General features: G+C 38.7%; 1 long non-coding RNA gene across 2 annotated transcripts in view; it reads right to left on the reverse strand.

Moving 5' to 3' along the window:
• The window catches only part of LOC106731633 (uncharacterized), a 187,981-nt gene that overhangs the window by 76,641 nt on the left and 86,415 nt on the right, over positions 1-24,925 (reverse strand). The gene's annotated exons all lie outside the window — the stretch shown is intronic.

Consider the following 24,925-nt stretch of genomic DNA (forward strand, 5'->3'; position numbering starts at 1 on the left):
AAGAGTTTTTTAAAGACGTTATTGCATATTGTTTATTAGTGAAGTGTTTCTTTCAATTTAAAATGAAATGAAAAAATTATTCAGGTACCTATCAATATTACCTCAGGTGATAGAGAGACAGTTAATGTATACTGGGAATGGCACCCATTACCTGTGGGCTATAACAAAAATAAATGTTAAGTGTACATAATTTAGCATGTTCTTTCTGGCAGGCAGTATAGCAAGATGGGAGAGGCTTGGATTTGTTCCCATTTTTCTGGAGCTCAGATCAACCATCTCTTAGAAACATTCAACTTGTTCCCCCTTAGAGTGGGTATAGACATCTAGTTAGAGGTGTAAATTCCTGATTTAGGAGACATAGCTATGCTATCTTTGACAAAGTTAATGCAGGAAAACAGAGTGTAATCAGGGCGATGTAAGCAACAAGATGCGATAGCCACTTAAGTATTATGCCTAGCATCTCCAACAGACACATAGGGCAGCTAGTCCTGCCCACTGCTCAAGACCACCACAATTATGCTATACTTAGCATAGTAGTTCATTGAGAGCTAGAGTATTTCAGCTCAAAGACAAGACATATGCTCATTGCTCCCATTCAGCTCCATGTGCCTGTGCAGTGGCGGCACTAGGTTTGGACAAAAGACTTGTCTCCTCTCGTCACTCCTTTAGAAGGTGTTAATACAATCTATTTCGTCTTTTTTTCCCTCCTACTTTACACCTGGGCAACATATAATTACAATCTGGCCCCCTATATTTCTACAGAATATTCATGTACAGCTCCCTGATACCTCTTCACTAGGATACAACCATTCTCTTAGGGTATGGCTAGACTGCAGGAGGGAGAGGGAGTGCGGTGGGGGAGGGGGGGCTAGGAGAGATTTGGGATACCGCAGGTATCTGGTAAAACCTCCGCTGCATCCAGGGAATGCGTTCACTCTTCTGCTTTTTTTTTTTTTTTTTTTTTTGCAGAGGAGCAAGTGCGCTCTTTTGGAAGCCCCTGTATTCCTCGTTCTACGAGGAAGAAGGGGGCTTCCGAAAGAGGGTTTTTTCCCCCAACATTTGGCCAAGTCTAGATGGGCCAAATGTCAGAAAAGCCTCTTCTGATAGAAGAATTGGAAAAAAGTACGCAAAATGCAGAATGTATGTTACATATCTTTTTCCAACAAAAACGCATAGTCTAGCCGTACATAGGAAGGAAGAGTTCGAACTTCAGCTAAATTGCAATTTAGACATTTCTTTCAGCTAAATCTGAGAGAGAGATGGAATAGTGCGAGATTTAGAAAACAAGGGTAACTGAGCTCTTTCACTGAGTATGGTACCTTAAAACACAATCAAGTTAACATCCTTTTAAAGGAAAGTATAGTAAAGAAAAAGCTGTTAGAAATACAGATGAAAGGAATTGTGTTTTCTCATTAAGTCTGCAGAAATAATCGATAAATGAACTGCAAAATTACGTGCATGATAGGGGAAAAACTCTGAAATATATTGCACCAAATATTAGTATATTTCCACACAAAGACAATATTTCTGCTAGAAACTATCATTGCTATATATAGTTCTCTCACATAAGTGCTTTAGCAAGCATACTTTTTGTCCACAAAGTGCACTGTTATTTTTGTTTTTAAATCTATAAGAAGTGGTATGTAGAATATTTTTAAGTATGTTTCATCCCAATTTTGTGGAAAGCAATTTCTAAAAGTACTGAAACATACATTGGTAATGCATCAGAGAATCTCAATGCCTCAGTTTATCTTCGTAACTATAGATCACTTTAGGACAGCCTTGATAGCACTATCATCCAATAAATTAAGAATTTACTGAATTTTACTTGAGAGAGATAGTCTTTCTTTTATAAATGAAAGTAATAAGTTCAAACAACAATGATGCAACTGAATATAACTAACTTGCCATTATCTCTAATTACATAGAATACCCCATACGGTAAAAGAACATCAAGCTTGCAAAGGCAAGCACTTAAAGTCACAAAGTTAAGGTTGCCTGTATACCCTTAATTCAGTCCCATTGCACATATATATTCAGATGCTGTCTTTAATTACGTAATAATATATATATTTCTGCAACACCATTCAGTCAGTGCACAGGATGGATGGTATTTACTGAATAAGTAGTGTTTTTAAATCCTCATTACTTAGTATATGACCACAAACATTATTTGCTGTGCATTATTCAGATTTTGCACACAATGATTAATTTTCTTTTGGGCTTTTCAATGGCACTTCACAATAACATCTTTGCCTCAGTAGTTAGCCAATATCTGGGGTTTGTTGAGTAGTTTCCATTAACAAATACCAGTTAGGTATTTCTTTAGTATAATCCATTCTATTTACAGAGAATGTACTCCAAGTCCAATTTTTCTGAAAACTGTAGGAATCAACAGGAGACAGTTTCCTTTCACATTTGCCAAGCCTGCATGCAATCTTGTGCCCCCAAAGAACTCTGATTTTGCTCTCTCAAGTTATGTCTACACTGGGGAGTTACTTTGAAATAAGTCCCCTTATTTTGAAATAACAAGCAGAGCATCCACACTACCACGCTTGTTATTTCGAAATAACTCCTGCTTGTGAAGAGGAAGAAGTTTATTTCAAAATACTTATTTTGGGAGTTATTTCAAACTAAGTTTGAAAATTATTTTTGAAATAACCTGGTAGTGTAGAAATAGCCTCAGAGGTCATTCTCAATAACACTTCTCTCTGCTTCTTTTGTCACACACAAAAGATTGTGCTACAGTGCAGTTAAACACCTACAGCTGTCTCATGCCAGACTCAGACTAAGTGGCTAATAGCAGTGTAGATGTTCAGGCTTGGGCAGAAGCTTGGTCTATAGGACCTTGCAAGACTTGTCCCAGTGCTTGGGCTAGAGCCTGAATGTCTGCCCTGCATTTAAGCAGCCCTGCAGCCAATCATGAGTATCTAACTGCAGTGCAGACAAGCCCACACAGATACTTAGCTGCATCTACTCAATGTCCTAGCCCCTGCATTTGCAACCCGTTTCCATGGAAACCTCTTCTGCCCAGGCTTCCATACTGGCAATGCCTTGAGTAGTGGCTTTTACTGTTTATCAGTAGACCAAGGAACATTTAACTGCTCCTTTTTAAGACTGAATTAAAAGGTCTCTGTACATTGATCAGCTGTAACCTGGTTATTTTTGATAGCAGTCACTAGCATATTCCAGCCTAATATTAAGTTAAGTGCAACGGAATAATAACCTGCAGCATTGACATACCCACTGCTGAGTTGAATTTAGGGACAAGGAAGAAGAGGAAGTCTATTTCTTTAGGCAGACAAGTTGGATATTTTTAGAATTGCACTTCTGATGGCTCTATGAAAATCTAATTGTATAATGTCAGTTGTAAATGGCATTTAGAATAATGTTATAATCAGATTAATTAAAATCACTGTGTTATTCAGAATGGGCAATAAACAGACACCTGAGCCAGCATTATTGCAGATATATTGAAGATTAATCCATCAGGTAAGCAGATAATTTATAATACTGTAACAAACCAGACCTGATTCTCATACCTCTGCACAACTAGAAAATTAAACTTCCAAACTTTGTGTAGAAAATCTGTAAACTTCCTGGACAGAATAAGGATCTCGGATGATGAATGCCAGATTAATACGTAGAGAGAAAAAGGTCAGTGCCTCAATTCTCCATCTGTAAAATGGAGATAATATTCCTCAACCTCAAAGGGGGACTGAGAGATACTCATTAAAGTCTGTTCAATGCTTTGAGAACTATGGATGAAAAGCATTGTGCAAATATGAAATATCAGATATTTTAGCAGACGTTATGGTTATTAAATTAAATTATTTGTCTTTAGTTCTTACAGAAGTTAAATGACCATAGAAATTTACTGTGAAAACTGAGAAGCAAATTTTATGGGGTTTTTTTTTTTATTACACACACAATAAAATTTTCAGTTTTCAAAGTGAACTGCCTAGGTCTCACCTATTTATATTTATTACTGGTACAGAACAAAAAGGGTATTTTACTAGGTAGAATTTTGAGCCAGCAGTCATAGCTGCTTTTCTATGTACCTATCTCAGGGCCTTCCTCCACCCAGAAAAGCGTGAAGATGGAACTGTAAACAGAAGGACACTTCTAAAACCCAGGAGGTTGTAAGGGAACTTACGGATGCTTTTGGGTCGGTTTGTTGAAAATTAGAGAGTTTTGAAGAACAGAATTTTGGCACATTCAATAAAGGAGTACAGAGAAAAATTGTAACAAACAATCCAGCCTCAAGCATTCATATCAATGTGTTAATGTCAACGGATTAAAATTGTTGAAATTCAGAACAGATGCAAACATTATCAAATTTAGAGGCATTCTGGCAAGTTGAATCAAGCTCTTGGATAAAGTGATTTTAAAATGCACCTGCAAAAAGAGTAAAGTTATGAATTCTCTCTCTCTCCCTCCCCCTCTGCCTCTCCCTCTCCAATATATGGATCACTCAATCCTAGGCAATTTTTAACTCAACTATGAAGGCAAAACAATGATTTATGCAATCAACAGAAGAGAATTCCTCTGACATTGACTTTCTGGCTGACTCATAGGAGTGGTAGATGGTCTCAGCTCCAGGCCTTACTGGTTCTGCAGGTGGAAGAAATTAAACAGAGCTTCACATGAGTTCAAAACTTGTGTCCTAATGCTGAACAGTGGTCAGAAGAATCAGTAACTGCTGGGGATACAGTGCAGCGCATGCCAACTCTCTGCTATTGATGTGCTGGTAAATTAGATTGACTTCAGCTATGAAATAAGACAATACGTGTCTAGGCCTTTGGTTGCTTTAATTTTCTTTTCCTTTATTTGAATTTCAAGGAAACTGTGTTGAGCCACTGTATTTACCTACTGGTGACAACTCTTGAAAGGAGTCTAAAGCAGGAACCAAACCTCTGCTGGATTGTGAGAGTAAATATTGTTGGGAAAAAAGGAGTGCTATAAGCTGGAGATCTAGTCTGGGTGCACAATGAATCACAACATTGCTCCCAGAGTACAGTGTCATTTTGAAGGCATGCTAATGGAGAAAGTAAGTGAGTAATCAAAGATACAGCCCACCCTGAACATCCAATATCAGTTCGATGTTATACATTTAAACATCTGTTCTTATCCCAAGATACTTCAAACAACTATTTCACAGATCTTCAAGAGATCACAAGGTGAATTTTATAATGGATGATTGATTTTGAGCAAAAGAACCTTTAACACCACAATGAATAGCTTACTTCAGTTTTGCAGACAAGACAAGAAAAAAAAGGCATTATATAGACCATAAAGTGACACCGTGACACCTGATCAAGGAAATTATCTGTATTTGAGAAAAGATGTCTTAATTGCTAATTCAGATAAAAATCAAAGCCAGTCAAATATCCAAGGCACAACATAAAGAGGTTTTACACAAATATATATGGAGCATGAGCTACAGTGGTAATCTCAGAAAGTTAGAGACCTTTGATAACCAAGCAATCAACAAATAGCAAATTAAGAAGTGATACTCATTAATTCCAAAACCAAAAATGATTTCCCAATCCACCTTGTTTTGCAGAATGACAAATTATACTAGTCTCTTTTATTATTTACTAAACTCAGTTTGTTGAAAGCAATTCAATGGTTAAATAGTAACATCCCATAATAGGCATGCAAATAAAGATGGGGAAAATGCAACACCTAATGGTCAAAATAGGCTACTGACAGTCAAGTAGATAAGAATGAGCATATCGGATCAGACCAAAAGTCCAGGTAGCCCAGTATCCTGTTTTCTGACAGGAAATGAACACAACAAGTAATTATCAAGTGACGCATTTCCTGTTGTCTACTCCCAGCTTCTGGCAAGCACAAGCTAGAGGGAAAACTTAAAACACAACAAATAGTCTGGTAGCACTTTAAAGACTAACAAAATATGTCAATGATATCATGAGCTTTTGTGGGTACAACCCACTTCAGATGACCGGAGTGTTGGAAGTCCAGATCCAAGGATAAATAAGGGAAGGAGAGATGGGGAGAGAAGGGTGGAAAAATTGAATGGGAGAAAGAAAAAATGACAGTGAGTAGCTAAGCTTCAGAAGGTTAGCAGAGTGAGTCTGTAACAGGAAAAACAAACAACAAACAGTCTAGTATCATCTTAAAGACTGGGTAGTTATAAAAGGCTGATAAGAATCATTAGTTAGCACTTGGAAAGGAAGATGAACACCACCAGATTCTAAAATAGAGGCACCATCTCTGCCCATCCTGGATAAAGCCGTTCATGTACCTATCTTCATGGACTTTTTAGATCCTTTTTTATTCCTGTTATAGACTTGAGCTTCACAACATACTCTGTCAAAGAGTTTCACAGGTTAGCTAAGTTGTGTGCAGAAATACTTCCTTTTGTTTTAAATCTGCTGCTTATTAATTTCATTTGGTAACCTCTAAGGGTACATCTAGACTACATGCCTCTGTCGCCAGAGGCATGTAGATTAGGCTACCCGGCATAGGAAAATGAAGCGGCGATTTAAATAATTGCCACTTCATTTAAGTTTAAATGGCTGCCACGCTGAGCCGATCAGCTGTTTGTCGGCTCAGCACGGTAGTCTGGACGCTCCGCGGTCAACATCAAAGGCATTTGTCGACCTCCCAGGTATGCCTCCTCTCAGGAGGCATACCTGGGAGGTCGACAAATGCCTTTGATGTTGACCGCGGAGCGTCCAGACTACCGTGCTGAGCCGACAAACAGCTGATCGGCTCAGCGTGGCAGCCATTTAAACTTAAATGAAGTGGCAATTATTTAAATCGCCGCTTCATTTTCCTATGCCGGGTAGCCTAATCTACATGCCTCTGGCGACAGAGGCATTTAGTCTAGACAGAGAGAGAGAGTGTGTGTGTGTGTGTGTGTTGAAGTTTTTTTAGTATTAGAAGCAATGCTCTGACTTTTCACAGGGTCAGTAATTGGAACATCCAATCCAAAGGACTGGGTCAGCAGATTAGGAAGATAAGGTGAGGCAATGCAACAAACAAGAGAGTCAGATAAGACAATAGGGCAGCCAAGTCAGATTATGTAAAGTTACTAAAGCAAGGTGGTCTAAAAGGCAATGGCTCCCTTCTCTTCTAGTTAGGGTCTTTATATAATCCAGACCATTATATAATGTCCAGACATTTTGGGGCCAGGATGCAGTAGATCCATAGGCTTTGCATGCTAAAGATGTTGGTTAAGCAGCATGGTTTAGCATGCCATCATGGTGCAGAGGTTAGTGAAGCGCTCTCAAGACCCAGCAGACTGAGGGTCTGAAAGAAAAGGGGGGGAAAATACAGCCCTTGTTTAGACTGACAGTTTGGCATTCTATTCAGTCTCAGAAACCACTGTATGTGGAAGGCAGTTATTACCCCACCACAGTTCCATGGTGATATATTCTGCAACCGGTCAGTTAAAAGTACTGGATCAGTCATTAAGAATAACTTTGCTATACCCAAGGCATCTCACATGAATGTTCATACAGGTGGAAAAGGTAAAAAACACTATACATCAAGTCAGACAGAGAGAGAAATGAGAGAATTTGTATCAAGGGCTGCAGGATAACCACACACATCAGCATTGCCCAAGGCAATATTCTCAAAAGTCTAAATTAAAGAATACTTCTGAAAATGTGGCTGTGCACTCTGTACCAGTGAGACACTAGTAGCACCTGGATAAAACAACCTAATAAGCCTGGCAGGATACATGTTTGCAGGCAGGCCCTGGAAAATTAGCCAGATAAACACAAGATCAAAATACACTTCAAATGATAGTGCAAACTATTCAAAAGACTATTCATCATTTTTTAATTGATTCAAAGCTGGCCAGTGCTGTTTTAGAGGAACAAGATGAAAATGGGGAATGTGTGGATAGGGACTTACTAATAGGAGAATGGTTTTGATAATGTTTGTGGTAAGTATTTGAATGTATCAAGTATGGAACAAGAGGCTGAGGTGTGTACAGTTAGAGCCAATGGGAGTTAGGCACCTGGCCTGTTTCAATACTTTTGCATAGTGTTCTCTCTTTTTTCCATCCATGTGCAGAATAAGTTTTGTCACATGCAAACAGTGAGGCATATGCAGAGGTGCACCATCAATAGAAACACGTGCTGCTGGCTGTGGGAGGCTGTGGATGCTCTGCTAATCAGGTGGGCAGCATGTAAATCTCCTGGGCATTGGGCCCAAGCACTCAGCTTACAGGGAACACTGCTTTTGCAAATCCCAGTAGGCATCTGGACACTAATGACCTTTGAGGATTTGGATCCAGGTGCCTATATGCAAACTATTTTGTTTAAATAGGTATCTAGTTAGCTTTGAAAATCTGTCCTTAGATGCTTGGAGAAGCTAGAGTAGTCCCAGGGTGAGATAAGTGCTTAAATGCTAAAAAAAAATATCATGCTCTCTTCAAGGAAACATGTGTTTTTTCCCTTTCTTTATACACCATAAAGGATTTTTTAAATGAGTGGGGACAGATGGGCTTGCTTCTCATTTATGGAAAAGCCCCTTTACAATTCTCCAACAATGTGAGGTGCCTTAAGGTAGGCATGCACACACACAATTTATTTTCATTCATTGCTCTTTTACACAGCCAGAGAAGTGTAAGTGGCTTTTGGGTAAATACAGACCACTCCCACATCTCTTTTGGAAGTGGATGCATTTAGTTTAAATATATAGATACAGCATGTTTAAATGTGGCTCTAGGCAGTATTAGACATCTGTTTTTCCTTTGTAAACCTTAAAAAAGTTGACAACTCTTTTGTTCTATATTCTTTAACAGGAACAAAGACATGTTCATGATGTGTTAGTTGAATTAAGCTGTGTGATTCTGAACTTTCAGCATTTCTGATCTTTGGCATCAGAAACAATTTCTATCACTCCAGTTCTATACTGTGTGTTTGCAGCATTGCTCATGTCCCCAGTGATATTTTTCATGAGAATTCAAAACAAAGCTTATAGATTTTATGGAAATTTGTATTTCTATTTACAAAATCACACAGTTTATTCCAGTGAGAAATAATATTCTAGTTTCTTCATCAACATCCTGCTGTGAATCAAGCTGGGATTTATTATGATGTCTCCAAATGTCTCAAAATATTTGCAATATCCACTTAGTCTGGTGTGCCTTGAAATTCTCCGTATTAATTTGATACTTTATTATTTTGCATTTGTTACAGTATAGAGATCCCAGTTAGCAGCGAGAGAAATGATCTTACTGAGACAGAGGGTAATTTACAACACATCTAGTGATTTGCGCAGCAAGCTGCAGGCTAAGATGTTTATCTGTTTCCTAATAAAGTCATGACAGTTTTTTACTCTCCAAAATATGCAGGATATATAACTATAAAACATATATTTCTAGATACATAGGTGACAAGCATGTATTTTATGGGGTATTCTTACTTCCTCTTTTACTGTGGGTGCAGTGTAGTGTCCTTTACTGGACTACTTTTTTAATCCCACTACTGTAGCAGAATACCCACTCCCACCTACTTTTTTTAATTGTTTCTTGGTTTGGGGAAGGAATGGAGGGGGGGCGAGTTGGTCCCAATTCCACCTGCAAAAACCTTCGGACCTACAAATCCTTCAAGAGAGATGGATTCTCCCATGCTACCAAAATATATACATTACACATACAATTCTGACAATTTTTACCACTAAAAGAACAAGACAAATCTTGCCTAATCCATGTAAAATATCTTAAAACCTCTTATAGCGAGCAGCAAATCTCTATCTCACTTGAACTTAAGTATTGCAACCTTCTTTTTTAAATCTTGCATTGCATTGCTAAAATGCTATTTATGACAAATTGACAAGCCATTTATGGTTTCCCTGAAAATTACTGTAGTCTGGGGTTTTGGTCCCCCTTTCCCATACCATTCTGTTCACAACAGAATAGATTTTACCCACTCCCACTGTTATGGTAGTAGGTACTGTAGGACCCATTGGATTCTAGTCCCACTGCCAGATTAATTGCAAATGACCTGTTGGCAGCAGAATGAATAGAATTCTCTTGCAAGGGGAGATAGGTGGCGTGTTAGAGAACTGTACAAAAGGTGCTCCACCCATGCACAATAAAGAGAGTTCCTGTCTGTGTGCGATCTCTGGCACATACAGTGTACTTGAAAACTGGACAGAGGTAGTCTAGTGCTAGAAGGACTCCCTCTAAATTGTTTATCCAGTCTTCCCCACTTTGGAAGGGGCATACGAATGTGAAATAGTCTAATCAACTCAATAGAGTTCAGTAGCTTCTGAGGAGTGCCTGATTTGTGATATTATGATTGTGATATTATGATTGGTGAAGGGCAGTTTCTATACCCTTCCTTTGGAGATCCCCAGTGTGTAATTACGAGAATTGGTCTGGGCACTGGCCTCTATGTATAAATGTAATCCCATTGTGGTCTCACTCTGACATATAGTAGGGACACTTTACATTCTACGGGATGGATGGCTCTTACAATTAGACATACATTACAGTTCCAATTCCCATTCCAACTGCATTCTAGGACAAATTGGTTTGGTAGTCTCAGCTGATAGCTAGTGGATGTTGGCCTACATCAATCTTACTCAAGTGAAACCTGCAGTTCTAAATTAAATGAGGGTTTTTTGATCTCAGCTTAGCCTCTAGTGAACAGTAGTTCTTCTCAGAAAAGCACCACACATAAATCATCATAATTCACTGGAGAAAACCCCTCTAGTCACTGAAAGAGATCAGCAACAAATTAACATGGAAACTGATTTTTTTTACACTTTTATTATAAATGGGGCACTAAACTCAGTGTTAATGTCAAAGAGAGGACAGAGAATATTGCCATTAAAAGTATATAAATGAAATTTTTAAGGCAATTAAAGCAAAACTTATCCAAATATTCAAGGCAATTAAAGCAAAACTTATCCAAATAGTCACACATAACAGTGCTTTATTTCCTCCCATCAACAATATAAAATGTGACACCACTTTGATGCGGCTTACTTGCTGGAATACTTAATTTATTGACTTTGGTATTGTGTTTTTTATTGATCAGTATTTTGGACATTAGACTTGATTTTCTATATTAACTTATCCTGACAGAATACAGAAACTAAAGTTCCACAATTCAATTGACTACCACAAAGAACAAGTTCTAACATTGCTTCATGATCTCTCTTCAGTGAAAATTGTACACCATGACTACTCAAGAAGATGGCAAACAGTGGCCTATTAAAGGGAGATTTTATTGCTCTCCCTTAGGAATTCTCACAAAACAGATATTAAAAAGAATTGTTGTCTAAAATCATTGATATATATGCTGAAAAATACCAGAGGGTTAAAGCAGAAGTGATTTGTGGGCAAAAAAATAGTCTGTCTGCTAGTTACTGGAGACACTAGGGAAAAAGAATAGCAAAAAAGTTTGACATAATTGTTAGCATTTTCGTCCTAAAAACTTAATAGAATCCCGGAACCATCTGAAATACAGAGGTTTCTGTACATAAACTGGAGCTGATCTTTGCTCAAACGAGGCTGGTTTGTACCCCTTCCTGGTATAATGTAATCCTAAATCTTAGTCAGGCCTTGTAAGATTCCCCTGGGGAAAGGAAGTCCTTGGTTGGCACACCCCCACCCTCAGCTGCCACCATAAGTTGCATAGCTGGGGAAGGGGATGTATTTAGAGCAACCCTATGCCCTACTCTAATTTACCAACCCTGAGACCAGCTAGCTCTCAGGACTGTGGGGTGCAATTGGTAACTCATTTCCCTCTCCTTCCAGCTGCACAGAAGTCCCAAGGGGCTCAATCACTCCTTTTGGGAGGAACAGAAACACTGCCCAATTGGTGAAGTGAGAGGCAGTACCTTCTATTCCACTGACTTGTACCTTACATAATCATTTCCTCTGGGTGCAAAACTGGTGTAAACTCACCACCTCCACATTCCCAGCTCATGCTGGTGGAAGCTATTTGTGCTTCCTTTGTACGGAAGTCAATGATTATCAACTCTGCAGGCTAGTCAAGAGCTCCTTGGTCACTTAATACTATTAATTTAGCCTTGTAAAATAGCTGGGGATACTTTGAGGTGGTTGTTTAGTGAAGGTGGTGACTGGCAGAGGTTTCTTTCTGCGTAATATGTAATGGATAGTCTGTCCTAATGGAATAATAACAGTTCAGCTGCACTGGAGGACAAAACCTGGTCTCAATTAAGTCAGTGAGAAAACTCATTGCCTACAGTAGGATCACTGCTACTACCTGTCAGACAGATCACTTGATACAAACAACTCCTGTAAAACTGCAAGGGCAATCAAGGAGGGCTTCAGAGAGGAGCAGCTACATTTAGTTAAATGGATTCATATGCATTTGGATATGCCACTTTAGCCCTCATCCAAAGGCTCAGACCAGCCTTCCAGAGAAGGCGTTTACCAAAAGACTGAAGATTATTTGATGAACAAAGCCAGTTATGTTTATAACAAAAAATGTACTACATGACACAGGTCTCACATTTGCTATTGCCCTGGTACCTTCACTATCCACTAGCAAATAGAGGACTAAAAATGAAAGTGAAAGCTACTAGCGGAAGACTCAGTACAATACAATGCAACCTCCTGCCCTTCACCCAGTAGAATTCCGCATATCTATTGTGAACTTTTTTTTTTTAAATGGAAATCACAGTTGATATAAATTTCACATGTTGTTGTTTAACAGAGATTTCTCAGCCATTCAGCACAAAAGCATGAGATCATCATTTACTGACTAGCATTTTGACCGACAACTGTTGCCCACACCTCAACAATCTCTTTGAAAGGGACAGAGCAGTGCAAAGTCTGGCCATGCTGCATAGTGGCCAAGATTAAGTTGTCTAGCAGGATGGGATTCTTTTCATTATGGTTCCTGGTGGGCCTATGCCTAGACACCTCAGTGACACCTATTTGGGGACTGTCAATTTATATTTGCATAGGATTCGATAAGTGAGCATGGTGCCTGAGAGAAAAATGCTCCAGGTATTGCTCCAGAATTGTCCTATGATCTTTATGAGAAGAATTCAATGCAATCAACAAAGCAGTGAAAAGAAGGTAGGCAACTATAATAATGCTGCAGGACAATTTATTATTTAAGTTTACACTGATAATGTGTTGCAAATGCTATGACAATGGAGCACTTGGTGAATGAAAATCGGAGGTAGGACTTCAAGCAGAATATCAGCTAGGAGACTCCACAAGATTTCATATCTATAGGCTCAGTGACTGCAGTGCAGTGACATTGAGGATTCACTTGAAAATGGCTGAAGCTTTAGCTAGTCCATAATGCAATAATTGGTCGCTAGTGAGTTGACCCGTTCTCAGCCACGAGCGCTGTAAAGTGACTACCTATCCACTTGGAGCATGATGCTGTTTTGGAGACACTGTTCCTCCCATAGCTCTGCCTAGGGATATACCCAGAATCTATTTTGTGTTTAAAATTGCAGTTTGGCTTTAAATTAGAAATTAATATTGGAAAGGGAATACTACCCTCTTTTCAGAAATCTCTTTTCACTGGAGCCCACTAAGTAACAAATCATTACAATGAAATACAAGATTAGGAAGGCATACAGTGATTCCATTGATAGTTGAATAGCAGAAACATAATGATTGAAGCAGCTTTATATGATTTCTCTATAACCAGTCATGTCAGAGACCCTCATAAGAATAATCTATGATGCTAGCTCTTAATAAGAGACCAAGACAAATATAAATTCACTGAAAACAACCCGTCACCCAGGGACAGGAGACCACAATATAATTATATTTAATATAATCTGGAAATCAAAACTTGTTAAAATAAAACAAGCCTGTTATGATTTAAGACAGGCCCATTTGGAAGGCAGGTTAAGCTTGATGCTGAGAGCAGCTTAATTTAACGAAGTGGAAAGGAACAAATGAAGTCATTTCTAAATAACAACACAAGATAGGATTCATGAGTCAGGGGAAAGTGGAGAGTGACTATAAATATAAATAACTGACAGAACATAAGAACGGCCATACCAAAGGTCCATCTAGCCCAATATCCTGTCTGCCAACAATGGCCAATATTAGATGCCTCAGAAGGAGGGAACACAACAGGTAATCCTCATATGATCCCTCCCCTGTCACCCATTTCTAGACAAACAAAAGCTAGGGACACCATTCCCACTCATTCTGGCTACTAGTCATTGATGGACCTAACCTCTATGTACCAATCTAGCTTTTTTTTTAAACCCTGTTAAATTCCTAGCCTTCACCACATCCTCTGGCAAGGAGTTCCAGAGGTGGACTGTGTGCTAAGTGATGAAAAACTTCCTTTTGTTTGTTTTAAACCTTCTGCTTATTAATTTCATTTGTTGACTCCTAGTTTTTATATTGTGGGAATAAGTAAATAACTTGTCCTTATTCACTTTTTCCACACCAGACATGATTTTATAGACCTCTGTCATATCTCCCCGTACTCTCTTCTTTTCTAAGCTAAAAAGTCCCTGGGGCTACGTCTACACTGGCAGCTTCTTGCGCAAGAACTGTTTTGCAGACGAGTTCTTACACAAAAAGTATTCCATAAGAGCATGTCTATACTGGCATGTGCTTTTGCACAGGAGAGGTGCTTTTGTGCAAGAGCATCTATGGCAGGGTGGATGTTCTCTTGTGCAAGAAAGCTCTAATGGCCATTTTAGCCATAGGGGTCTCTTGCACAAGAAATTCATGTTGCCTGTCTACACTGCCCTCTTGCACAAGAGGGTTTATTCCTTGTGGGGAGAGGAATAATTCTTCCTGGAGAAGTCCTGTTTTCTGACGCTAGACTGTAAATTTACTTGCTCAAGAACGCGCATGCAGTGTAGACACCCAGCAAGTTTTTGCACAAGAATAACTGTTCTTGCGCAAGAAGCCGCCAGTGTAGATGTAGCCCCAGTCTTTTTAATTTCTCTCTTCATATGGGACCCATTCCCATCACCTAATAATTTTTGTTGCCCTTTTCTGAACATTTTCCAATCCAATATATCTTTTTTGAGGTGAGCCAATCACATCTATACATAGTATTCAAGATGTGGGCGTGCCATGATTTTATATAGAGGCATTAAGATATTTTCTGCCTTATTCTCTGTCCATTTGTAATGACTCCTAACATTCTATTTGTTTTTTTGACTGCCGCTGCAAACCGAGTGGATGTTTTCAGAGAACTATCCACAATGACTCCAAGATCTCTCTCTTGAGTAGTTGTAGCTACATTAGTGGCCAGCATAGCTTAACAGCTTAAACATATTCTAAATATCCTGAGGCCCAAAGCACAAATCCAGTAAAAAGTAAATTAAAAGGTTAAGAGAAATCCAGCTTCCCTCTCCCCCCATCTGAATGGCACAAAAGAAATGCCTTGCACAAGAGATCCTGGTCTTTTATGGGGAAACATAAGTGAATTTGATACATATTTCAAAACCACCAATAGCCAAAATCATACATACTTGAGGACTCCTATGTACTGCAAAATTCAACCTCAAAGTGGCCACCGAGGAATTCCTCATTGATAGGTGTCTATCAATAGTACAATGTCACTCTATATCCTCCCTACCTCCTTTGACCCACAAACAGGCATAGCACAGTCAAATGCTTGTGTCCCTGATGGATCATCATATGCAAGAACAGCTACTGGAGCTATGTGGCAGCTGGTATAGATTTAGAGTAATCTTTGGACTGATCTAACTTACGCTGGGACAGCTCTGGTTCAGGGGAATCCCTAGGACTAGAAGGTGGAGTATAAAGATAGTGTTAAGCCGGTGGGGTGGATCGATCGGTGTGTGTGTGTGTGTGTGTGTGTATATTTTCACACACACAGAACACACACACACACACACACACACAGAACACACACACACACACACACACACATCATTGTCCAAACCAAAAAACAAAAACAAAAAAAAGGACCCAAAATTTTAAACATCCTGACTTATAAATCAAAACTATTCTGAACTGAGGCCATGAAAAAATCCACTCAGATCTGTGTGTGTTTAGAGAAGTTAACAAAGGAGACAGTTTGAAATATCAGACATAAAGCTACCTTCATTCTTAACTATGGAGTGGCTACCTTTTTTTCCCACAATACAGTACCTCTCAAATGATTAACAAAGTAATGATATTTAACACCACAATGCACGTTATACAATCGATTTATATAACATTCCAAAGAAGCTGTTAAACATGGAGATGATGTAATGTTAAACAAACCAACCCCAATTCTACTGGAGCAAAGTAGATGGGCTCCCTACCATGGGAGTGCACATGGTATGTGTTTTTTGCTTGGACAAAAAAGTCCTTCCTCCATATGCAAATAAGGAAGGAAATTACCAGAAAGAACTGTATGTTTTCAAAAACCTCCTGTCACTTAAGTTAGGATCTATATACAGATTTACATAGTGTAACATTGAGTATCATGACTCCTAAAAGTTAAGTAACCAGGGAAATACCGCAGGATTAAAACAGAGATCCATCAAGCCTGAGGTAGGCATTAAGGCTCACTATATAAGGAAGGGGGGAGAAGAATGCCTAAGAATTTGATGCATAAAAGCTAGCTGCTATGGTGGGATCAGTTTCAAAGTTAGATGCTGAAAAGAGAAATGTGCCATAAACCCCACCCCTTTCAATGATAGGCATCAAGGTTGGCATACTGGGAATCACTTAGTTCTGTTAGCCATCTATAAATAGTAACCTGGGCCTGGATTCAGATGGTTTAGGTATGCAAGGAATTTCTATAGGGAATGAATTAGACACCTGCCTTTCTCCACACCACAGGAAAGGAGAAGTGGTAGTGACCAATTCTTAGCCCAGTGATTAGAGTACTTGCTTGGGATGAGAGAGATCTAAGGTCAAATTCCCTCCTCTCTGCTAGAGGGGTAGCCAAGACCTGAAAAAGGGTGTCTCATTTCTTACTGAGCTATAGGGTAGTCTGATGGGGCTCCCTCAGTGTCTCCTGTTGAAGCTGCTCCAGTGCGGATAAATAATAAAAGTGTGATTGGAGCAGGGGAAAATAGATCCAAGGTCTCAGGAAGGTGCCCTAATCATTGGGCCAGTGACTACTTCAATGGCCTTCAACTTGTTACTAACCAATCTGGTCACTTGTCCACCTCTGGGTTCTTGTCTCAGTCCCAGACTTTGTCCTGCCAGTTCCAGTTCACCTCTACTCTTCGCTGCCAGTTCCAGTTTACCTATTTTCAAGTTTATGATTGCAACCATTGAATTTCTTATTTATGGAAAAAGGCTGACATTATTCCTATGTAGGTGTCTTCATCAACAGATTACCTTGGGATTAATAAAATGAACCCATGAATTGTATGAAAATTTAGAAAAGGTAAAGAGAAAGAGACATTTATAATAACCTCAAAATGGGAAAATTATAGATTAAAAATGAGAAAAATCCTATTCTGAGTCCTTAAATTTACTTATAAGGATTATAGTTTTAAAGAACACATTTCAACAAAAGGCTTATGATGAAAGAAGATTTATTTGCACTTATCAAAAAAGGTTAGATCATATAAAGTTCCAGATGGCAGGTTTCTAACAAGCACAAAAGCTTCATGGGTGCAGATTGTGCATGGAAACAGATACACAAATGGCTTAAAAAAAAGAGGAATTATGTGACAGAAGTCAACACTTCAACCTCTCTTCTGATTTAATCTCTCCAACACATATAAACAGAAGGATGAACAGCAAACTAATTCAATTTAGTGATGGTGATAGGAAATTGGATGAGTGCTTAATATAACATAACTAGCCTGATTCTAGAGTCAGGAGTAAGTGACCCCCCCCCCCCCACCACACACACACACACAAAATGAACTTCCATGTGCACATGGACTAGTTGGCATATAACAACAAAATAAATGCATAGAGGGGTTGAACAAACAGTAAGATGCAAAGTAAACCAAGTGAAAAAGGACTAGCGCTAAAGTAAAGGATTTTGAGTTCTTGGAGTTATGAATGGGCAGCTCTCAATTCAGATAAAGTGCAAGATCAATAAAGAGAAGTAATTAAAAAAAACCCCACAACATAAGAAAATGGGATAAGACCATTTCATTCACAATTAAAATATATCAAAATAATCATAATCCAAAAACAAGAACAAGGTAACCAAAATTTTAAAAGGTAATTATAAACACTACTAGTTAATGCTTTGTAAGTTATGAATGAAATGAAAAGTGATTCTAAAATTCTGCCAAACCAACATTCACTGACAGCCATTTTTATGCTCGCTTTGCATACGTGTAAGTGACTCCATAACTTGCAAGGGAGTGGCGAATTGGACCTAATCACCTTTTAAATAAACAAATTAAACAACGAAGACCTAATTTTCATCTTGTGGGAGTCTTTATAATCTCTGCAAGCATGACTAAACAGCTGTAGGCCAGCACTATGGAACTGTATCATGCTCACCTATGAATACAGTGAAAATTGTAGTAAAGTAGGCAGCAGATGTTTCTCCTGCTCAGAGTAGCCTAAATCATGCTTTCTATCTCATTCAGAAGTGGGTGTGAGAAAGTAAGCACTGTTCAGTGCATGGAAATGAATGACAGTATCGCTGTCACATGAGTGAACCACAGTACCAGCAAAAGTATTCTGAGATCTATTGAGATCGAACCACATTTCCCTACAACTCCTCAAGGTGCTGATGGCCACTCCTTTGCACCTTTCTCACTTGGGCTTCAGTCCTGCATTGAGAACTGCACAGCAGCAGAGGCTGGCTTGCACACAACTCCAGTGTGGAATTTGAGAGTCAATGGCCAATGCAGTAGTTACCCCATAAAGCCAAACCGCTGTTTTAGGATCATTATTTCTCCTTCCCCTACTTTCCATATCCCAGTTCCTCTTTAGAAGGCAATGTTTCAGTCATTCATAAAAGAGTAAGCATCAATGAGAACTTACTTGGGTAAGACCTACATTTATGTCTAAATTCTGTCATTGGTAAGTACATGCAACTTCCATAGATTTCATTTGGAATTAAACTGAATCACCGCACTTAAGTTGTGGTCCAAATTCTGCCCTAATGTTTGATTACCAAGCATTATAAACAAAAGTCTGATTCTATCAGGAAAATTGAGTGTTTAAATACATTGGAATCTGAATTTTCCTCTTGGCTTCATATAAATCACATTTTGGTCCCCCTAACATCAATAATTAAGTTCTCTGTAATAAGAATTATTATTAAGCTTTTTGTAGAGGATTATGAGATTATAAATCATAAAACATTAATCATATAATCATGATTAAAATGTACGTCCACAAATGATGACTATAACAACTTTAAATACGATGGATTTAATTAATGGAGTTAAGGGATTAGAAATACTATTAAGTGTGAGGGGAAGGGTACATTTATTCAATAAATATTAACTATTTCTGTGGTGGATTATTCAACCCTTATTCACGAGTAGTACGTTTACTTCACAAATAGCCCCATTTAAGGTATGAAGAATCTTAATAAGGGTAGCAGTGGGGTGATCTCTCATTGCTTTTAATATTGATAATTGGGGCATTACTATAGAATGACCTGCATATAATTGGTATGTGTATTTGTAAAATACATAGTTTTGTACATTCTGTAGAATATAGGGATGCATAACATGTGTAATATACCCATTTTCAGCCATGGCATGACGTGTAATGCAACAAATCATTGCATAATTATGGTCCCATTCAGAATGTTCAGAAATTGATGACATTGAACAGTGGCAAAGGATCAAGCTGGGCCTAAGTATTCACTTCATTTAAAGCTGACCATTTTTAAACATAATGATTGGTGTCCAGTTATAAATGGATTCAGTGTCAGGCTTCATCCCCTGCTTCCCTTTGCTTTAGAGGAAAAACAACAAGCTAAGAGTCATTAGGTGCAGATTCCTTCTTTTCATCCTCTCCATCTGCTCATTCACCTTCCAGGGGCTGGACAAGGCATAGGAAAAACCCAAACCTCTGAATATTTCCTATCCTTGCTAGCATCTCCTTAACTACTTATTCACTTGGAAAAGGGGTAAACAGTGGTCCCACACAACCTATTCTATTCCTCACCCAGATATGCAGTCTGGGGATGCCTCAGAGGAGATGCATTATGACATGCCTAGCAACATTTGAAAAAGTGGTCTAAGCTATATTTAATTTATAATTTACTAATCTGTTATTGACTCAATTTAATAAAAAGATTAATGGATATTTAAGATTAATTGCACCAGATTCACCCAACATGGGAGGTGTAACTTACTTCTACCTAAAGGGAATTTGTCTCAAAGAAAGATGCTTGTATTGCCTCCACCATATGGGGTAGGGGTAGGGGGAAGAGAGTTACCTCTAACCTACGGGCTGGGATCCATAAGATGTGGCCCAGCAAGGTGTACAGGCTCATAGGATTGTGTAGTATATGCCTATGTTTTCTCCAACCTCCAGAACAACTCAAGAGAAGGAAAGCACAATGGCGGATTAAAGCCATCTCAGTCCCATTTCTCCTGGACCAATAAATTCTGTGCTACCTCTCTTAGAAGCAGAAAAATTATCACTATTGGTACCTGTAATTGCAGATACATAAAAGTGATTTTTTTGTTTCACTGGCAACTCTGAGAAAAAGTGTCAGAAAAAATTGGGGAGAAAAGCAGTTGATTAAACACAGAATTTTTAAAAAAGAATTTAGAATATCCTTCATTTTGCTTTGTTTTCAAGCAATTATTTACAGTAAAATTGAAGGAACTTTGCAAAAGCAAGTCATTTAAAACTAATAAACCCTTCTTTTCTGAAAATATTATAACTAACATTTCAACTTTCCCCTTGCCTCAAATAGATCACTGGGGAAGAAACTGGCAGGAATTTGTGAAGTGTTTGAGTTTCACCCAATGCACTTTTTTGGGGAGGGCAAAAAAAATTGCTTTGGCCAAAAACATCCTTCTAGTTCTGTATAAGGAGCATAAGGAGCTCCTAGCCTGATCAGTAAGCAACCCAACAATCTCAGCTTGGCCCAACCAGCCTTCTTCATATGGTGGTGTTTCCTTACTAGGCAGGGAGAACAACAGCCTGCTACCTGAGCTTAGCATCTATTGATTTCCAAGAGGCAGCCCAATCACATTGGAAGGCCCCTCACCAAGCTTAAGAGGAGTAGTTACTGAATCCAGCATTCAAGTAAAGGCAGGAGATGCTCAGGATCAAAAGCAGGGTGACAAAGAAGGACATAGAACCTTCAGGGAGCCAGTGGATATACCCAGAGGAACTCTACCAAGTGATATGACTTCATGGAAGAGTGGACATAGATCCCCACAGTTGCAGAGAACCTCTTTGTTCAGCTTCCTCCACCTGTATGGTCGAGGGTCACTTTTGCCAGCACCAGGAGAAGGCAGATGAAGTCTTATGACTTCATGGGGATGGGATGTGTGAAAATCAGGAGGGTGGGGCAACATAGCAGCCAGAACCAGAGGAGAAAGGTTTGGAGGAGGCAGAAAGTGGGCTTCAACCTGGGGCACAACGTAAATGTGCACTAGCATCTCCCTCTCAGAGCAGAAGGAACAGATGTCAGGGAAAATGGCAAGCTGTGTAAGGGACACACTCATGCTCACAGCTCTGAAGAATCCCCCATCAACTAATAGCTCCTGTGGACCAAAGGACTAGGATGGAATAGAGAGCGGCCCACTGAAATGCCTCACCCTCTGCTAGGAAGTGGAAGGTAGGGCAGGAGGACTTGGTATTGGGCAGGACAGGAGGGTGAGGAGATGAAGGGCATGTAGCACAAGCACATACAGTTGTTTGCTGGCTGAGGTTCAGAGATGGACCAAATGAAGGTCACACAACCAGTTCAAATGTTGCAGAGGGGACAACCGGGGCAGGGCAGTGTAGTGGTCAACTGCGGAAGAACTTTGTACGTGTTAGTTTAGGGGTGGGGAGGCCTGCATTTTTCCCCCCTTTCTCTTTTCCCTACATCTGATGAGCCAGAAGCAAGTCTTTGGGAACATATGCCACTTAAGGTAAGCATTGTTGCCAGTATAGCAAGAACAAGTATGAGATAAGGGTAAAGGGCAAGAACGCATAAACAATTCTGTTTACCTTAACGTACTGATCACATAAACAGGGCCAAAGAACACGATGATCCAGAGCAGAACCAGATCGATAACTAACAGCTAAACGCTACCTCAGAACTAATGAGTAAGCCCTGGAAATTTCCAAACAAGGCAGGAAAACTGTATTTAAGGCATAAAGGATCTGCCGACGAAGGTTTCTGGGGTCAGCAGATCCCAGTCTAGATTACCGTGCTGGGCCGACAATCAGGTGATTGGCACAGCGTGGTTGCCATTTTGATGTAAATGAAGCTGTGATTATTTAAATCGCGGCTTCATTTCCCTTTGCCATCCTGACTAATCTACATGGCTCTGTTGACAGAACCATGTAGTTTAGACATACCCTTGGAGATGAAAAGGGGCATGTGGGTGGAAGCAGAGTGGAGTCCAAACAGACCTGCCCAGAGGAAGGGATGACTTCTGGATACTAGCTCAAAGTCTGTTTGCTCTTTTGAGAATGGAATAAATAGATCAGCCTTTTGCTGGATGGTTTAAAAAAAATATATCCATATTTATATTCTCTATTTTTTATGAAGGGAAGCAAACCTTCATTATAATTGATTTATTGTAGGTGAAATTCTGACTATTTCAGTGAAGGGCAAAACTCCCTTTGACTTGAATAGGGAAAGGATTTTACCTTCTTTTGTTTCATTTGTAATAAAAAAGTAAATTACAAAAGGTAAGCAGTATGTTCCCTCTTAACTATTATTTCATAATTCTTCACAAGCAATTGTAGCTAATTAAAGGGTGTCTGACTGAGACATTAAAATATGAACAGGTAAAAACATACAACAGGAATAAATGCCAGTAATTGCAATTTCAAGTATATTCCCATCATGTTTGGTGTTGCTTAGTTACAGCTTAGCCCTTTGTGTCACTTGACTTAAGTAACACCTGTGATCCCCAGTGAAGAAAACACATGGGCCTTCCTATCTGCTAAACCATATCACAGTTTAGGGTATTGAATCAAGATTAACTATCGGAACTACTTTTGCATAATCAGAGTGAACCATTTCACACACTGTGAAACATTCCAAATATTGGTTTGTTGATCCTGATTTCTGAAGAAATACTATAAACCAAGATTTGCTTAGGGCAAACTATATTTCTGTATAGACATTCCACTCCTTAACACACGCAGCATATGGCAAAAGAAATCAAAAGTCAAGGCTTTTTAAGTGAGTGGGTTGTTGCATACCAGCATGTATTTGACTGTTTGGTGTACTTACTCATTCATACTTATCTCTGATAGACTACTAAGTCCTACCCATTTCTGTCATAGAGCATATTTTATGCAAATTCTGGCTCTGTCTACACAACCAAGTATAATAATGATGTTTAAGAGAGAGAAATAGTGTAAATCAGTGTGGTTCCACTGATATCAACAAAGTTATATAGAAGTATGCCAGCAGAGGATATTTTGCATAATTGAGAATTCTTATCAGTTCTCTTAAATATCCTTGTCTAGAAGCTCTGTTAATGTGTTGAAGTATCTAGAATTCCTCTTGGAATACAGTGAATTTCAATTCTGTGGGGGAGATTTTTGCCTTTTACTTATTAGAAAATAGTAATTCAAGCTGGTTGAACACTAAGAATAATTGTGCATAAAACTGAAAAAAATTGAAGTTGATTTTGATTTGCAGAGTTTGAAATCAACACATTTTATAGTTATTTTATCAAAAGTCCTGTAAATACTTTCCCTGTTTACCGAACAATTGGACATTTTGCATCAGGGAACATTTCACAGGATTTTTTAAAGTACATTTATTATGATAAGCCTATTTTTGAAAAGCTTTTATTATGAAATAATTATAAAAAAATTACTAGGACTAATAGTAATCTGCAATACAATAATATTTTAGCCTCCAATTTCATTTGTTAGAAAGAAGAGATGTTCTCAAATTTAGGTTGTTTTTTGAAGTGTTAACTTGCATTTGAAAGTGCCTTATGGCGAGTTAGTAACATGTGTATACAAAACATTTTCACATTGTAAAAATCATTATATATTTTCCTCTTCCCGGAGTAAGCTACAGGAAGCCTCTGTCCAGTGTTAAACCGTGTCAAAAACTTACTGTTCAGTAGACAATTTTCTCTGCATGAATATACAATGATTACAACAAAAACTGTTATAGGCTAATGAGTCTTATTTAGTGTTTTCATGGCAGGAAACTCAGGAATGCTCAAGAGTTCCCCTGCACTTTTATACAGATGGTGGCGTGAAATGACACAGTGCCCTACCATAATACAAATACAGAGTCTGGATGCTGCAGAGATCTCCTCTGTATGCTGCTGACATTTAAGACAGACCAGCAGAGATGCCTATCAAATCAGTTTTGCTGAAAGCATTCAATTACTGGCACTTGAAATACACATTTCCAGGACCAGAAGAGCCAGAGTAACTACCTTTGTTTGTTTGTTTTCAGGCACAAATTATTGCTGTTAATGCCCTTTATTTAAACCCCATCACCACCACAGCAGCAATAACAAAGTCAAAGCTGGATATAGAAAGATGGTATTTCATTAGTGAACTAATTGTATTGGAAGTTAATTCTGACAGGAAAAAAAATTCCTAAAGAAAATAAATTACCGAGTTTATAGGTAGATAAAATTGGCTCTGATTTAGGGATTGGTTCTCCTTGTGCACCCGTTTCACTACAGTGAAAGTCCATTTATATTAGGATGACCCTCAAAATGGACCTCAGGGTACTGGTTGTACATGGAAACCAGTCTCCTGTGGCATTATTAATAATTTAGGCCAGTGTCAATGAAGAAAATCAAGCTCAATCTTTACACTAAAGTTTGATAATGTCAGCATATAAACAAATTCAAATATAAAATGGGACACAGTCACATATTGTGAATGGCCTCAACTTAA

The sequence above is a fragment of the Pelodiscus sinensis genome, chromosome 2 (genome assembly GCF_049634645.1).
Source record: "Pelodiscus sinensis isolate JC-2024 chromosome 2, ASM4963464v1, whole genome shotgun sequence".
NCBI classification, from domain to species: Eukaryota; Metazoa; Chordata; order Testudines; family Trionychidae; genus Pelodiscus; species Pelodiscus sinensis.